This window comes from Nelusetta ayraudi, unplaced genomic scaffold, assembly GCF_046127955.1.
Source record: "Nelusetta ayraudi isolate G7.1 ecotype Tasmania unplaced genomic scaffold, CSIRO-AGI_Nayr_v1 ptg000194l, whole genome shotgun sequence".
Taxonomy (NCBI): domain Eukaryota; kingdom Metazoa; phylum Chordata; class Actinopteri; order Tetraodontiformes; family Monacanthidae; genus Nelusetta; species Nelusetta ayraudi.
In genome coordinates this window covers 656,041-670,950 of record NW_027466243.1, presented here as the reverse complement: position 1 = coordinate 670,950, position 14,910 = coordinate 656,041, and positions in this window count along the sequence as shown.

Below are 14,910 nucleotides of genomic sequence, written 5' to 3'. Positions count from 1 at the left end.
TACCAGCTTCTTGTAACCTTCTTCTCTATGTGGCAGGTGGGTTTGCCCCCACCTTCGCGTCATCAATCACACCTGCGCCGGAGTGCAATCTTTGCGTCCCTCAGTGCGTTTACATGGTACTAGAGAAATTTGAATTATTGCCTTCGTCCGATTATGATCGGAGTTTGAGAACGCCGATTGGAATCGGAGAACTCCGATTGAGACACCCAGATAATGCGATTGGGATTCTAATTTCTCGGCCATGTATACACCTTAGTCGGACTATTAACTGGACAACGCAAGTGCGCACGCGCCACCGCACAACTACGTCGTCTAACAAAACAGACGGCGTGAAACAACCAGCAAACGCGAATAAGAATGTTGACATTTGGAGAGAGGATGAGACCGGGGCGATGCTTTCTCTTCTAAAAGAGATGGACACATTAAAATAACACACAACAGAGACCTTTTTTAAAAGGGTAGCGCAGCAAATGCAGGGCTGCGGCTTTGCGCAGCCCTGAACAAATACGTATTCGTTCGTATTTATATTTCTACCTTTTCGTTCACATTTTTTGTAAGTTAGAAGAATTTCGACTTGTAAATAAAAGCACAGCAAAGAGATGTTTTTCTGATTTGTTTTCATTTCGATAATTTCGGTGTTATTCTGCTGGAAACGGCGTGCAGCGGCACAAGCTTCCTCCAAGGTCGGCTCTTTAATGAGCGTGTGTATAACTGAAGACACCGTTCCTTTGCAAAACCTGTACACAAACTCTCCCACCAGTCTGCGCAGAACCCGCATCCAACAAGAACGAGAGTTTCGGGTCCTGGCGACGGCACAAAGTGTAGCATCGAAGACATTGTGTTGTTGTAGCCCTCCAACAGCAAACAACGTTCTTATCTGCCTTTTAAAATAACCATGAGCACAAGAAATAGGGTACAGCTTATCTGCAAAGTAAGTAACACGTACATTATGAACTATCATTCTATGTCATAATGATGTAATATGTCAACCGAAAGCAGCTGACCAGCTGAAAAGGCTCACTCCACCCCCTACTGTTGGGAGGAGGACACGTTCCCGTCAGTAATTCAAATTTCTCAGCTGCATGTATAGGGGGACAAGGTGAGATCTCCGATTGGACGAGAAAACCAAATTATTGCTTAGTCCGATTAAGCTCTGCATGTAAACGCACTGATTACACCTGCGCCAGAGTGCAGAGTGAAAGCAGCTCTTTTAAAAACAAGCGCAGGCTGGAGTGAGCACTCTGTCCTCTGGCGTGTCCACGCTGAGAACTCTGTCCTTCGCAGTTCTTAGCATTTCGGCTAGCAATCCCAGAGCGGGCTGGGCCATAAGCGGGTGCCTGTTCATCGGGAGGTGGTGCTGTGTGTGCGTGATCGTTGTGCATTCACCGCTTGGCTGTTAAAGCCGAAGGCCCCCCCCCGCCCCCCCTCTCCTCCTCTGGCGCTCGGCGGGGAGGCAGCGACTCGGAGCGACTGCACCCAGGCAGTTTTGTTTTGTGTGTGTGTGTGTGTGTGTGTGTGTGTGTGTGTGTGTGTGTGTGTGTGTGTGTGTGTGCGTGTGCGAAGAATAAATAAAAGTTTTCCTTTCGTTCTAACTGTTTAACGCTTGCCTGGGTGTCTCAAGGTATTAGTATGTTAATTTTGTTCTCTTTTCTTTAGGACAGGAGTTGGCGTAGCGTGAATTTTGGTTTGTAGTGATTCCCTTAGCTTTGTTTATTCCCTTTTTTGAGTTTTCTTTGGTTTCTTTGGCCCTGTTCCCCTTATTTTCTTATGTTGAACAGTCTTTTTGGTATGGTACTTATTTCCTTGACACTCAGGCAGCTAAACCTGGTCTATTTTAAATTGTTGTCAAATAAAGCTGTTTCATTGGAAGTCCGTCTCGTCCTCTTAAATTTCAAAGCGTAACGAACCTGTATAGCCCGAGGAATTTTATTATAGTTTATTTCCTGGGGTGCAACTCCCCAGGTGGCATTGTCAGGCAACCCACACCCCCCCCCCCACCACCACCCCCAATTTTCCTTTATACCCAGCATTTGAATTGTCTCCACCTCCGCCAGACCCTCCCCCTCACCACATCTAGTCTTTTTTTGATAGGCTGCCCTCGCTATTAACCTCCCTCTCATCACAGCTTTAATTGTGTCCCACAGTATGGTAGTGTCTACTGGACTATCTATGTTCTCCTCCATAGAGCATTTAATCTCTTTCTTAACCTCCTCCAGTGTTTTTGGATTATTTAGCATACCCACATTTAATCTCCAAAGTGTGTTTTTCTTCCTCTTATTTAGACAAATAATAAGGTAATTAATACTGTGTCAGTACAAGTCAGTCGTTCCTATTTTACATTCCTCTATTCTGTATCTGTCTGTAATGTTAATAAAAAAAATAGTCCTCTGTAACGGGTGGAGGTCCCTCCAAACATCAAACATCCCGAGTTCGGCTAGAGAGACGTTGACATGTTTCGACAGGCGGGTCTGACTTCTGTTGCCATTAGTTGTGTCGAGTTTAGCTTTTAAATCATGTTGATTTAGCTCTTGTTGAGAGAGATGTGTTTCCTGTAGATCAGGCATGGCCAAACTACGGCGTGTCTCTCTCCGGCCCGCGTGAAGGCAGTCAAAAATCTAACCTAACTTAGAAATGACACTTGAACCTGCAATGAGTATTTTAGTCGTTCTAAATGAGTCCAACGTTAGAAAAAAAGGAGCGACCCGGACTTCCCACAGTCTCTTTTCTATTAACATGGGAATTCAATTTTAATAATTTGTCAACTAAAAACACCGGTCATACTAGATCATCCCTACCAGCTTTCTTCCCTTTATTCTCTGAATTTAATCAAAGAATCTTTGAAACTCTTGTAGCTTTTCTCTGGCTCGTGTCGCTGCTGATGCGTAGCCCCTCCAGGATCCCTCCTTGCACTGCCTCTCCGTCGTAGTGCGGGGCACCGAGTGCCGCAGGCCCCTCCGCACCCGTCGCCACCGCCGTCTTCTCCGCCAGGCCGCGTCTCACCAGTTCCTCCTTTACCTCCTCTGCGCTGTTGTAGGTTCGAGTTCCCGTATCCCAGTGGGTCCTCATCTTGGTGAATGGCGTCTGGAACCGGATGCCCTTCTCCTTCAGGATTCTTTTAGCAGTGTTGTACTCCTTTCTCTTTTGGACCATCTCTGTCGCGTAATCGTGATGGAATGACGGTACTTTATTCCCCAGTTCTATTTTCTTTGTCCATAGCTCTCTCAGGACCCTCTCTTTGGTAGTAAATTCCAGAAAGTTAACAATGATGGGTCTCGGTTGGGCACCATCCGCTGGCTTCTGTGCAAATGAGCGGTGTGCTCTCTGAATTTGGAAATTAAAATCTGCTGGCAGGTGCAGTTTGCTTTTCAGCAGGTCTTCCACAAACTTGGCCACAGATTCTCCCTCCTCTCCTTCAGTGACTCCATAGATACGTAGGTTGTTTCTCCTCGGCCTGGACTCTAGGTCAGTTAACTTGTCCTGAAGAGCTTTTTGTTCTCTCAGTGATATGACCAGAGCGTCATTAGCTTCCTGTGCCCAACGTTCTAGCTTTTCAATCCGCAACTCAGCCTCGTTGATCTTGCTGGTTTGGAGCTCCTGTTCGGTGATGACTTTCGCAAGTTGTTGATTTATTTCGTCTTTGAAGTCGTCCAAGTCTTTTTCCACGTCGTTCCACAGTGTTTCTCCAAACGTGCGAAGGACTTCTTTTGATTCCGTTTTTAAATCCCGTATCTCCTTGCTAATAATTTTTATGTCCGAGCCCTTTTCCGCGTCGTTAGTCACGACGAGTTCATTTCGCCATCTCCCTCTGTTTCAGAGCAAGCTGGTAGTTCCGCCATATTGTCTGTTACCGTGTTTCTGTTTTGGTTGAATCGAGTTTTCCTTCCCATTCCAACGTTCCCCTGATCACTTTGTAGTTAATATGATATCTGACAATAGTTATTCAAGTTTTCGGGGAGTTTTTACCCTAGACGGTCGAGAGCCCTGGTGTCGCGCAGTCTACCGCTTTATGGCCAAACCAGAAGTCCCTTCCCTCTAGCCTTTTCAAGGGGGAGGTGGCTAGACTCGGCTCTTGTGGGACGAGAAGCAGAAGGCCTGTCCGATCGGGGGGGAAGATGAGATGACATTTTTGTGGGTCAACACAAACTCATCTGCGAGGACAGCAGCCTTGGACAATGACGACACTTTCTGTTCATTCAAGAACATTACCACCTTCTCTGGCAAAGAGTCTTTAAAATCTTCTAAAAGAACGAGCTCACGGAGTGACTCAAAGTCATTTTTGACATCATTAGCTGCACACCATTTATCAAAGAGGTTGCTTTTCTCCCATGCAAACTCGACAAAGGTTTGACCACTAGATTTTCTATGGTTCCTAAATTTTTGCCGGTAGGGCTCAGGAACAAGCTCATAAGCAGGAAAAATTGCTTCCTTTCCAACATCATATTGCAGGCTGTCTTCTAAGAAAAGAGCAGACACCAACTCCTGTGCTTTTCCCACCTGCTTGCATTGGAGAAGGACAGGCCACATGTCTCTTGGCCAGTTGAGTGGCGAAGCTATTCGCTCCAAGGCACTGAAGTATGAATCAACTTCTGCCTCACGAAATGCTGGCACCAGAAAAATGTTTTTACTGGGGCTGGGCAACGATTAAAAATTTTAATCGCAATTAATTGCATGATTTACCTGATCAATCACGATTAATCACGTCGTATACGCAAAAGCCAATAATGAATTTAAAAGAAGTCTTTCATACACTTTAATTGAAATGTTCTGCCATATAAACAAAAGCACCATAACATTTATCGTGCAAACACTTAACATCAGCACTTTACACAGAAACATTTTTAATGTAAATCTAAAGTTAAAAAAAAATGCAAATACAAAATTAAAGCTTATTGCCAATGCCAGGGCATTACTGTTTTCCTGTTCCTTATGAAAAATAAAAAAAATCTACCTACAAAATCCTGAGCCACAATAATAACGGGCAATTTCTGAGGTAACAGCAGAAACATTTTTCTTTTATCAGGGAGCAGCATAACCAGTCTGCGTTCCCTTGCAAATGTCCCAGTTAGAAAGGCTGAGGCACAAAAACGTTCACTTTTGGGTTTTTCTTCACAGGGGACTAGAATGTAAAGTCCACATTTATACTGGAGTTCCTTTGGAGAATCTCACTCAACTCAGTGCAGTTGGTCAGTTCCTGGAACTTGACGGCCAGTTATTTTAAATGTACTGCTATATGAATTAAAGTGCCATAACATTTACTGTGCAAACACACTATTAAGATCAGTATTTTTGAACAATTAGCAGCTAAGAAAAAAAAATAGTGTAAATTTAAACTCAACTTAAACAATGTTATCAAAGCAATACAAAATTAAAGCTGTAAGCAGCGTTTGCGGGACTGAGCCCACCTGGCCACTGCCTGCCGTGACGTCCGCCACCTGGCCACGAGCCCCCGACACCCGCCGACGCTTCCCAACGCCTGGCGATTCCGCCCGAAACCCGCCGATGCCCCATTACTGACGCCGACGCCTGCTGATGACACATCAAGCACTGACTTGACATTACTGACTTGACATTTAGAAACATTTGATTTCTAAATGTGATTGATTACTGTATCATTTTGGAGATAATAAGCCTTAAAGTTGGCTTTTTGTTTTGTTTTGCGACAGCTCCAATATTCCATTTTTACTGTACAATAACATCAAATTGCTCCATAAGCTCTGTCAATGGTTGGTACAGTTGACCTCAGGACAACCTTGAATATATCTTCAATCATTATAAGGCATATTTAATGTACCATTTTGGAGATATTAAGCCTCAAAGTTGTTGTTTTCCTTTTTTTTTTTTAGCTTTTCAAACAGGCAAAAAGGGCCCAGTACTCAATTTTTTACTGTACAGTAACATTGCTTTGCTCCATAATTTCTGTCAGTGGTTGGTACAGTTGACCTGAGGAATACCCTGACTATATCCTCAGTCATTATCAAGCATATGTACAGTATCATTTTGGAGATATTAAGCCTTAAAGTTGGCTTTTTTTTTTTTTTTTTGCGACAGCTCCAATATTCCATTTTTACTGTACAATAACATCAAATTGCTCCATAAGGTCTGGCAATGGTTGGTACAGTTGACCTCAGGACAACCTTGAATATATCTTCTCTTAATATTCATGAATATTCTCACTTAATGTACCAGCTCCTTCCTGTAGACATGATATGTACAGTTAGTTATTCTTTGTTTGATGCAAGTGTTATATTAAGTTCCTACTATCTGTACCGGTACTTCTTGTTAATTTGAAATAAACACTAACAGCATAATGTCAAAACAAAAACCGAACAAGTCAAACAGGAGCAGATGAGAAAACAAGGAGGCTTTGTACTAAAATATGGATAAAATATAAACAGGGAGTTGTCTAATGTCGTCAAGGAAGCCAACATTACGTTACCTGATGATCAGCATGTTGACTCAGAAAATCCTCTGGCTCCTGCTGCGACATTTCATGTGGGGCGACGGTTGTGACTTCACTGCTGGTCCCGTGAGAAACTCAAATCGGTCCCTCACGTTTGTGTTGCGTGGCATGGGTTAGGACATTGAGAGGCATTATAGTATGGTTGTGTGCACCAAATCGGACTCGGCTTCTTGCTCGATAGCCGTGCATAATTTATGCAAACGCAATGCTCTGTTTATGTGAACTCACGGAGTCAGACTCCGTGCACGTGCTCATCTCGACTCGATGGATTTATGAGCTTGATGACAAGTGTCACAAGTGTGTATTTTGTATTGGATTGATGTACTGCAATTCTAGTCATATGAACAAGCAATTAGCATTCCTAGTTATATGTGGCATGACGAAATACTGTACTACCAAGTTTGTATTGCAGTATCTTCAGTTTATGGGGTAGAGGGTGCTCAAATTGGATTGATTGAAGATGTAGTTTAGGTACAATTTGCTTGTTTTTATCAAAATTTAAGTTGATTGCAGTTCAAGGTGGCACAATCCTATCAGATGTTGTCATTTTGTCACGAAGAACACTGGTATTTGATGATTATTACCATAAGTACCACCATGTTGCAGGCATTGTGGTTACAAGTTTCACTCCAATTTTGATTGTTGTCTGTATGACTAGCAATCCGTTGAGCTGTCTAGGGTTATCATTCAGATAAGGTGTCACAACTTTTAATTGCATGGGAACTTTGGGATCCATGGCAGATGGGCATTGTAAAAAAACGGACCTTGAGTCGGAAGGCTAGCTTGTCCTAATTGTGACCTTAATATGATGATTTTTTTTCCCTGCCAGATTGAGGAGAAATTAAATGGACATCCAAACCGGATGTCCATTCATGTCCATTTAAGCAAGCATTTTTGCAGATTTTAACACTGACTTGCATTAATAGGCGATGAATGAGCTGTGGCGCATTCTGGATAAGGGCAACAGAAAATTCATTGATGAACTAAAAAATGAGATGAGAAGACTTCTGCACCAATGTGTAATTTTATGGTGTTTGGGAAAAAAATCAAGTGATGATGCCACGCATAACGCTGGATGTAGTTCAGTCGAGTCATTTTGCTGTGTCTCTAATTGACTGTGTAGCTGTTTCCTTGGACATAGGATGGTTTATGTTGCGCTGAATGAATAGATGCAGAATGGTAATACTCTTCATGCTGAAAAAATAAGATTTTTTTTGTGATCAACACAAACCTAATAAGACTCATTTTTAGGAAGACTAACTTTGAACTCAAAGTTGATTTGTTCTATTCCAGTGGAATATTCCATCGCGCTGCTCAGGGCACTCCCCACACTCTTTCCTTCACCAAGTCCACCACCGAAGAAGCTGGGACATGCCAGTGAGGCACTGCTTCATGTCATTCAGGTGAAAGTTTGTTTGCATTTTCTCACATTCAACACTTCATAGTTCCATGCATGGATGTGGCGTTTCCTTCTTCTTTTTCTTTAGCCAACAGAAGATCCCACAATGTACTCGCAGAAGAGGTCTTTCTGCATCCCTGTGTTGCTGTTTGATGGGACCCGCTGTCTCATCTGTCTTGGAGCCACGGAAGACTTGAGTGACGGTCTGCTTCATCTGATGGGTTACTACTATGCCCTGCACCTCACATATCCAAAAGTGTGTGGCAACCCTTCTCTCTGTCATTCAGATAGAAGTGCTACAGGACACTATCCATGAGTGAGACACCACAGCCTCATACAAAAAAGACCATGGCAGAATGGAAAGATTTTATTGGGGAGTAGAGCTGTGTACTAGGCATAGGTAGTGATACACTCCCCTGGTAGTTGTAACTTGAGGGTGGGTGGGAGTCTGTTGGAACAAACATGTTATCAGTGGTGATAGGAACACAACACTATATGCTGTCCCCATACTGTTTTAGTTTTTTTTGTGTCAGGGAATCTGAATCAATATTCAATAATGATGACGGTGAATATTGTAACAACACAACATTACTTGCGTTCTAGAAATGATTGCTTGAGATTGTTTTAAGATGCAATGCCTTAGTGACGTTTTTATTACAAGGCAGTGAAGGCACTGTCAGCAATTTAAGTGAATAAATAGTTGTTGACAATATTAATTCTGTTTGCTGAATTATTTTTTTTTGGGGGGAATGGGCGTAGGGGGGGTGGATGCTTTGTCTCATTTTGAGAAAAAAAAGCTAATATTGTGAACACTTAAATTAAGAAGAATTGCACTGTTAGTAGGTCTGGTTTTAAGATCTTTTCATTCAAATTAAGAAAGAAGCAAACGTGAAAAAAGAATTGAGAAGCTAGTATCAAGTTTATTTGACTTAGTACAGTCCTTGGAATGAGTGCTTTACTGTTTATTTCAAGAGTTTTTCCATTCTTCAAATGCCTAGATATATCGTCTTATTTTAAGAAATCTTACCAAGTCTAAATATCTTACTGCATTGGCAGATAATTTGACTTGTTTCTAGCCTGTTCTTTCTCAATTTAAGTGTTTATTTCTTAGATATATTTTGCAGTGTGTGGACACCGAGGGGAGCTCTAGAATTGGCTCATTCAACCGACCAACGAGCCAATCAGCAGCGGCGTCACAGGCCCTACTAACCCTAATGCCATACAAGTCTGTGAGGGTCAAAGGTCAACTTTGTCCTAGGGACATGGGGCCACTTTCAGGTTCATCAGGATCCTCCTGGACACACCCACACCAAATTTGGGGCTTCAAGCCCATGAGGAACCCCGAAACCCTCACTCTAATTCCAGCCTTATCGCTAACCCTAATGCCATACAAGTCTATGAGGGTCAATGGTCAACTTTGTCCTAGAGACATGGGGCCACTTGCTTTTTCATCAGGAGCCCCCAAGAAGCGCACACGCCAAATTTGGGGCTTCTAGTTCTTGAGGAACCCCGAAACCCTAACCCTAATTTCAGCTAACCCTAGTTTCAGCCTTATCGTTAACCCTAATTCAATGCAAGTCTATGGAGGTCAAAGGTCAAATTTGTCCTAGAGACATGGGGCCACTTTCAAGTTCATCAGGATCCTCCTGGACACACCCATGCCAAATTTGGGGCTTCTAGCCCATGAGGAACCCTGAAACCCTCACTCTAATTCCAGCCTTATCGCTAAACCCTAATGCAGTGCAAGTCTGTGAAGGTCAAAGCTCAACTTTGTCCGAGAAACATCAAGTGTTTTTTTCATGAATCATTCATCAATGTTAAGAGTTTGCTTTGTGGAGAATTCACAATAGAAATACATTGACACTGTCAAAGATGGACTCAAGCACTATTATTGAACTATACTGTGAGTGATGTGAAGCTTTTGACAAGTGCTGCGCAAAGGAGGCCCATTTGTTTTTGTATTTTTTCAGGGGGCCCAAAATTCCTGGCGGCGCCCCTGAGCGTTCATCTCCAGCACTAAGGCAGTGGAGCTGCCGGCCACGAGAGAAGAATTAACCAGTCCATTGAAACCATTTGTTTGGTCTAGTGAGTGGCAACAGTCCTTTGAGGATCTTAAGTGCCTTCTCAGCTGTAACCCTGTCGTGTCTGCTCCAAATTTTTCCTCATTGGCTAGAAGCCCCAAATCTAGCGTGGGCACTTCTTGGGGGCTCCTGATGAAAAAGCAAGTGGCCCCATGTCTCTAGGACAAAGTTGAAAATTCACCCCATAGACTTGCATTGAATTAGGGTTAACAATAAGGCTGAAACTAGGGTTAGGGTTAGGCTTAGCTGAAATTAGGGTTAGGGTTTCGGGGTTCCTCAAGTACAAGAAGCACGAAATTTGGCGTGGGCGCTTCTTGGGGGCTCCTGATGAAAAAGCAAGTGGCCCCATGTCTCTAGGACAAAGTTGAAAATTCACCCCATAGACTTGCATTGAATTAGGGTTAACAATAAGGCTGAAACTAGGGTTAGGGTTAGGCTTAGCTGAAATTAGGGTTAGGGTTTCGGGGTTCCTCAAGTACTAGAAGCCCCAAATTTGGCGTGGGCGCTTCTTGGGGGCTCCTGATGAAAAAGCAAGTGGCCCCAAGTCTCTAGGACATAGTTGAAAATTCACCCCATAGACTTGTATGGCATTAGGGTTAGGGTCCAAGAGTACACATACACATTTTCTTTTGCTTTATTGATTTAAGCTCATCGTCTCCAGCTGCAAAGGTACAGAAACCTTTCTGTGTTCTGATGTCGTGTGTGAGAAAACATCACTTTTTTCTGTAAACTTGTGTTATCATTGTCCTTCATTGAAAATGACACAATCTTTCATTTCATTGTTCAGATGCCGAACACCAAGGCATTCCGTCGCTCTCTGGCCATGAAACGACGCCTGGAGCAAAAACGGGATTGGACACCTTTTCCACCTCGGAAGGACTTTGAACGTCGTGAGTACTTCCACGTTCATGATTTCATGTTCTGCCTGTGTTGTTATGTTGTATTCCAAATAAATCTTACAAAAACATATTTAGATTTTTCTTTTTTTGTCAATTTACACAGGCCGCGGTACTGGTCAGAGACCTGGGTGCGAAGATGGCCTGTTTTGCTCCTGACTGACAAAACAGTGCAAGTTCGTTGTTAAGGCCCAGCAACCAGACAAGAAGGTATGGGTCGTGATTCTGTCAAGCCACGAGTTTCTTTATTTTTCTGTCTTACGAACGCAGTTTCTCTTCCCGCAGAGTGTTCTGGTGGTGGGAGACTCACATCTCTGTGCACTTGTGGATGGTTTTGTGTTCTTGCCCTGGGCAACAACCTTCAACACGGGTTTGTAACAGACTCCGCCCAGGATTTTGCTGCGCTACTGGCAACTGTGTTGGACCGCTGGCCCAATGTTTGTTTATCTGCTGTGACAAACAAATTTGAACACATGAATGTCATCGCCACTTTGTTTTATCAAGATCAAGTAATTCCTTGATCCATAGTTCAATAACATGAATATTCATGAATTTATTTTGCATTTTTATGTTTGTTTGGGTTTGTTTTTTTTATATACAACTATTTTGTAGGTGTTTGTGCTTGACTTTCCACCTCGCCTGACTGTCAAGCCAGAACTACAAACAGCGCTACGTCAAGTATATCATCGTGTTGCTGCACGCATGGGTGTGTAAAATACATATTTTTGTTGTATTTTTTTCTCTTCAGTGACACTGTGCTAACAGATATTTCTTAGAATTGTGTGATTACATAATTGATTATGTGACACTTCTTCCAGGTTTAACATTTGTGTATATGGCCGATCACCTCCCCCTTCGTCAGCTGTACATGGTGGTGTTATGATGGTGTAAGTTTTGCCTTCTTCAGCCTTACTTGCTCTTCATTTGATTTGACAAATATGTGTTAACATGTTGTTTTCTGTTCAGGTGCACCTCAGGACTGATTTTGGTGGAGCGTCTGCATGCTGCATGCTCCATCAGCTCGCACCCCCTTCACCTAGGCCAGGGGTGTTGTGCCACAACCAATCATCGCCCAGGGTGTCTCCCAGAGTGGTTGTGACAGGTCCTGTCTACATGCCAGTGTATGGACCTGCTCCTGAATGGACTCTTGTTGGACAGGAGGTTGAGGTAACCTGTTCATCCCTCTTTTTTTTTTTCCCCCAATCGTGTATTTGTCAAACAGTGCAACTTTTTATTTTAAAAATGAACACTTATCCTAAGTTGACTCTGATTTCCTCTCCTCTTTTTTTTTATAGACAGTACCAACAGCTGTTGAGACTGCATTTCACACAGACATCCCGTCCAATCCTGTGTGGTTCAGTGAGGCTGTGCTGCTGGACCACATGGAGGCCGTCGTGGAGTCATCTGGCAGGGTTTCCCCAGCTGCCACGGTAACATTCACACAATTATTCATACACTTATCAACTAGGGGTGGGTGAAAAAAAAAATCAATATTGCAATATATTGTTGTGCTTTCTGTCGCAATAAATAATCGATACACTGACGGCAAATATCAATATTTTTTTCCAAACACCACCTGTCCACCTGTCCCGGGAAAGATAAAATCTCTCCTGGGACACAATTTGTCCCGTTTTTTATGGAAAATGACAAAACCTCATTTAATTTCCATCTGTGGTCTAGATAGGGTTGCCAACCCTCCCATAAAATACGCGATTGTCCCATATTTGCAAATAAAAAAGCCTGTCCCGTAATGAACTGATGGGGGACGCACTTCACTTTGTCCCGTATATTTCGGGGACGCGGTTATTTATTTATTTATTTTGTCTGCATCATTTTTTATTGATTTTCAGAATTGGGGCAGTGAAAGGATTTTTTTCCCTCTTTCATCTTCCCGTCGGTTTGTAAATCCGAAATCCCCAAATTGAGAAAAAACAAGTTGCTACTGACTTTACATTACCAGAAAGCACTGTCCTTGTTTACATGAAAGTTATTAATGTTCATACACTTTAATATGTTTGCTTGTGCAGTGCACGTTTGTTTGTACATTATACAAAGTTTTGGAATAAATGCAAGATCACAGGCATTTTCCTTTTTATGGGTATTTTTTTCTTTTTCAGTCACATATCGTCTGCAAAATTTCGAAGAAATCGAAGATATCGTGTGTCGTGATGTTGTCATTATCGTGGGCCAGATATCGTCACAGTATCGAATCGTGGGTTAGCCGTATCGCCCCACCCCTATTATCAACACAAGATCACATATGTACAGTACATGTACAGTTTAATTAGTGTGTTACTTTGTTTATGAATTAATTTCTTTATGTTCTTCCAGATGTCCAGCCTGAGACGTCGATCAGCACGCGTTGCCTCAAAAACCAAAACAAACAAGTGACATGTTGGTATTTGGGATATGTGTATTTCATTGTGTGCATCTTTGTGATAGGACAATAAATGCAGTTCTTTAAACGTTACTTTGTGTCCTTGTATTTGCAGGTGTGGGCAACACGTTCAACTGTCCACATGACTGAGTCTCCCTCCAGCAATGTCACAGCAGTGCAGCAGGTTTGTACTTATTCATTTCCACTTCATCACCTGTGTGTGTTTTCTAGGCTTTACACCCATCTTATCGGCTGTATCGGATCGGCCGATATTTGGCATTTTTTGAAACGTTCATGATCGGGCGTCATGTCATGAATCACCGATCAATGACGTCATGGTCGTGTTGAAACTTTTTTAATCTGTCTCATTTCCTCCAAAGTAGTTTCACAGCATCGACATGTTTATTTGTTTGTATCCGAGTGTTATGTAAATGTATAGATTTGGGTTTACATTGTTGTCAGTTCCTTTTGTCTGCTGTGTGTCCGTTTGGGCACTAGATGGCGCAGTAGATCCTGTGTTCCCTTTTTTTTGCTTGTTCCAGGTGCGGAAAGGTGATTGGCTGGTGCCAATATTTAAGGAGGAGGACTTCAACACCTCGGTCTCTTTGTCCTTCTCCCAGCTCCCAACCAGAGGCCATGTGCCGCAGCAGCAGCATTCTGTGTTCAGCCATCAATTCTGTTTTGTAATCTATTTCAGTTCCCTTTGTGTCCACGTAGCCCGTAGGGGAGGGAAGCCATTTGTGTTGTGACCCTTTTCTCCTGTGTTTTAGTTAAGGAGGTTAGTTTGACTGTCATTTATTTGATTGTTTTCTTCATAGGTAAGATCCATAAGAGAGCCATTTTGTTTGTTGTTTTGGCCATGCCCTCCCTGACGCCAGTGCAATGATGGTGACGTTTAATAAAAACCATCCTGTGGACGAAGCACCTTTGTCTAATTTGAGAGCTGGGAGAAGGGGGGGAGCCTTTATGTTGTGTCCTGGTTCCCCCTAGGCCGGGGCATAACACCGAGAGCTAATGGTTCATGATTCAAAAACCTTCATTTTCGTCTTCGTGCCTCTTCCTGTTTTGAGTACTGTCGCTATGTGACGGACAATAAAGTTTCTTTGAATCTGCAATATATGCAACGCTGCAGTACCTCGCGGGGGAACTTTGGCAAAAAATTTCAACACCACAAATTTAGTCAGGCACTTGGAAAAGATACACACGGAGGAGCATGTCGAGTTCAAGAAACGCAGCGCGGAGAAAGAAAAAGAAAAGCAAACTCTGAAACGGATGCTAAAGCAAACAACTTTACACGGTGCTCGTGAGAAGGCAAGGGGTGTACAGAAACAAGTATTTATTGCCCCTAACGTGATCGGATCGGTGATCGGTTTATTTAAACTCACTGATCGGTGATCGGCACAAAAATCGTGATCGTGTAAAGCCTAGTGTTTTCCTTTCTATGTTTATTGGCATAAAATCACATCTTTCTTATTTTAATCAGGTGGAGGCGACGCCGCAGATGACCATAGCTGTGCCTGTGGTTCCTGTGGCTCCCGTGGTTGCCAGCACCAAGCCAGAGGAGGCCAGTACCGTCCAGGAGGCAACACAGAAGATCAACTAAGCTAAGGAGGCTTTTCTTTCTTCTTCTGTTGCCTCTGACTGCTCCGCTCGTTCTACGCCTCGCACATGTGATTTGTGATCCATCATCAGTTAGT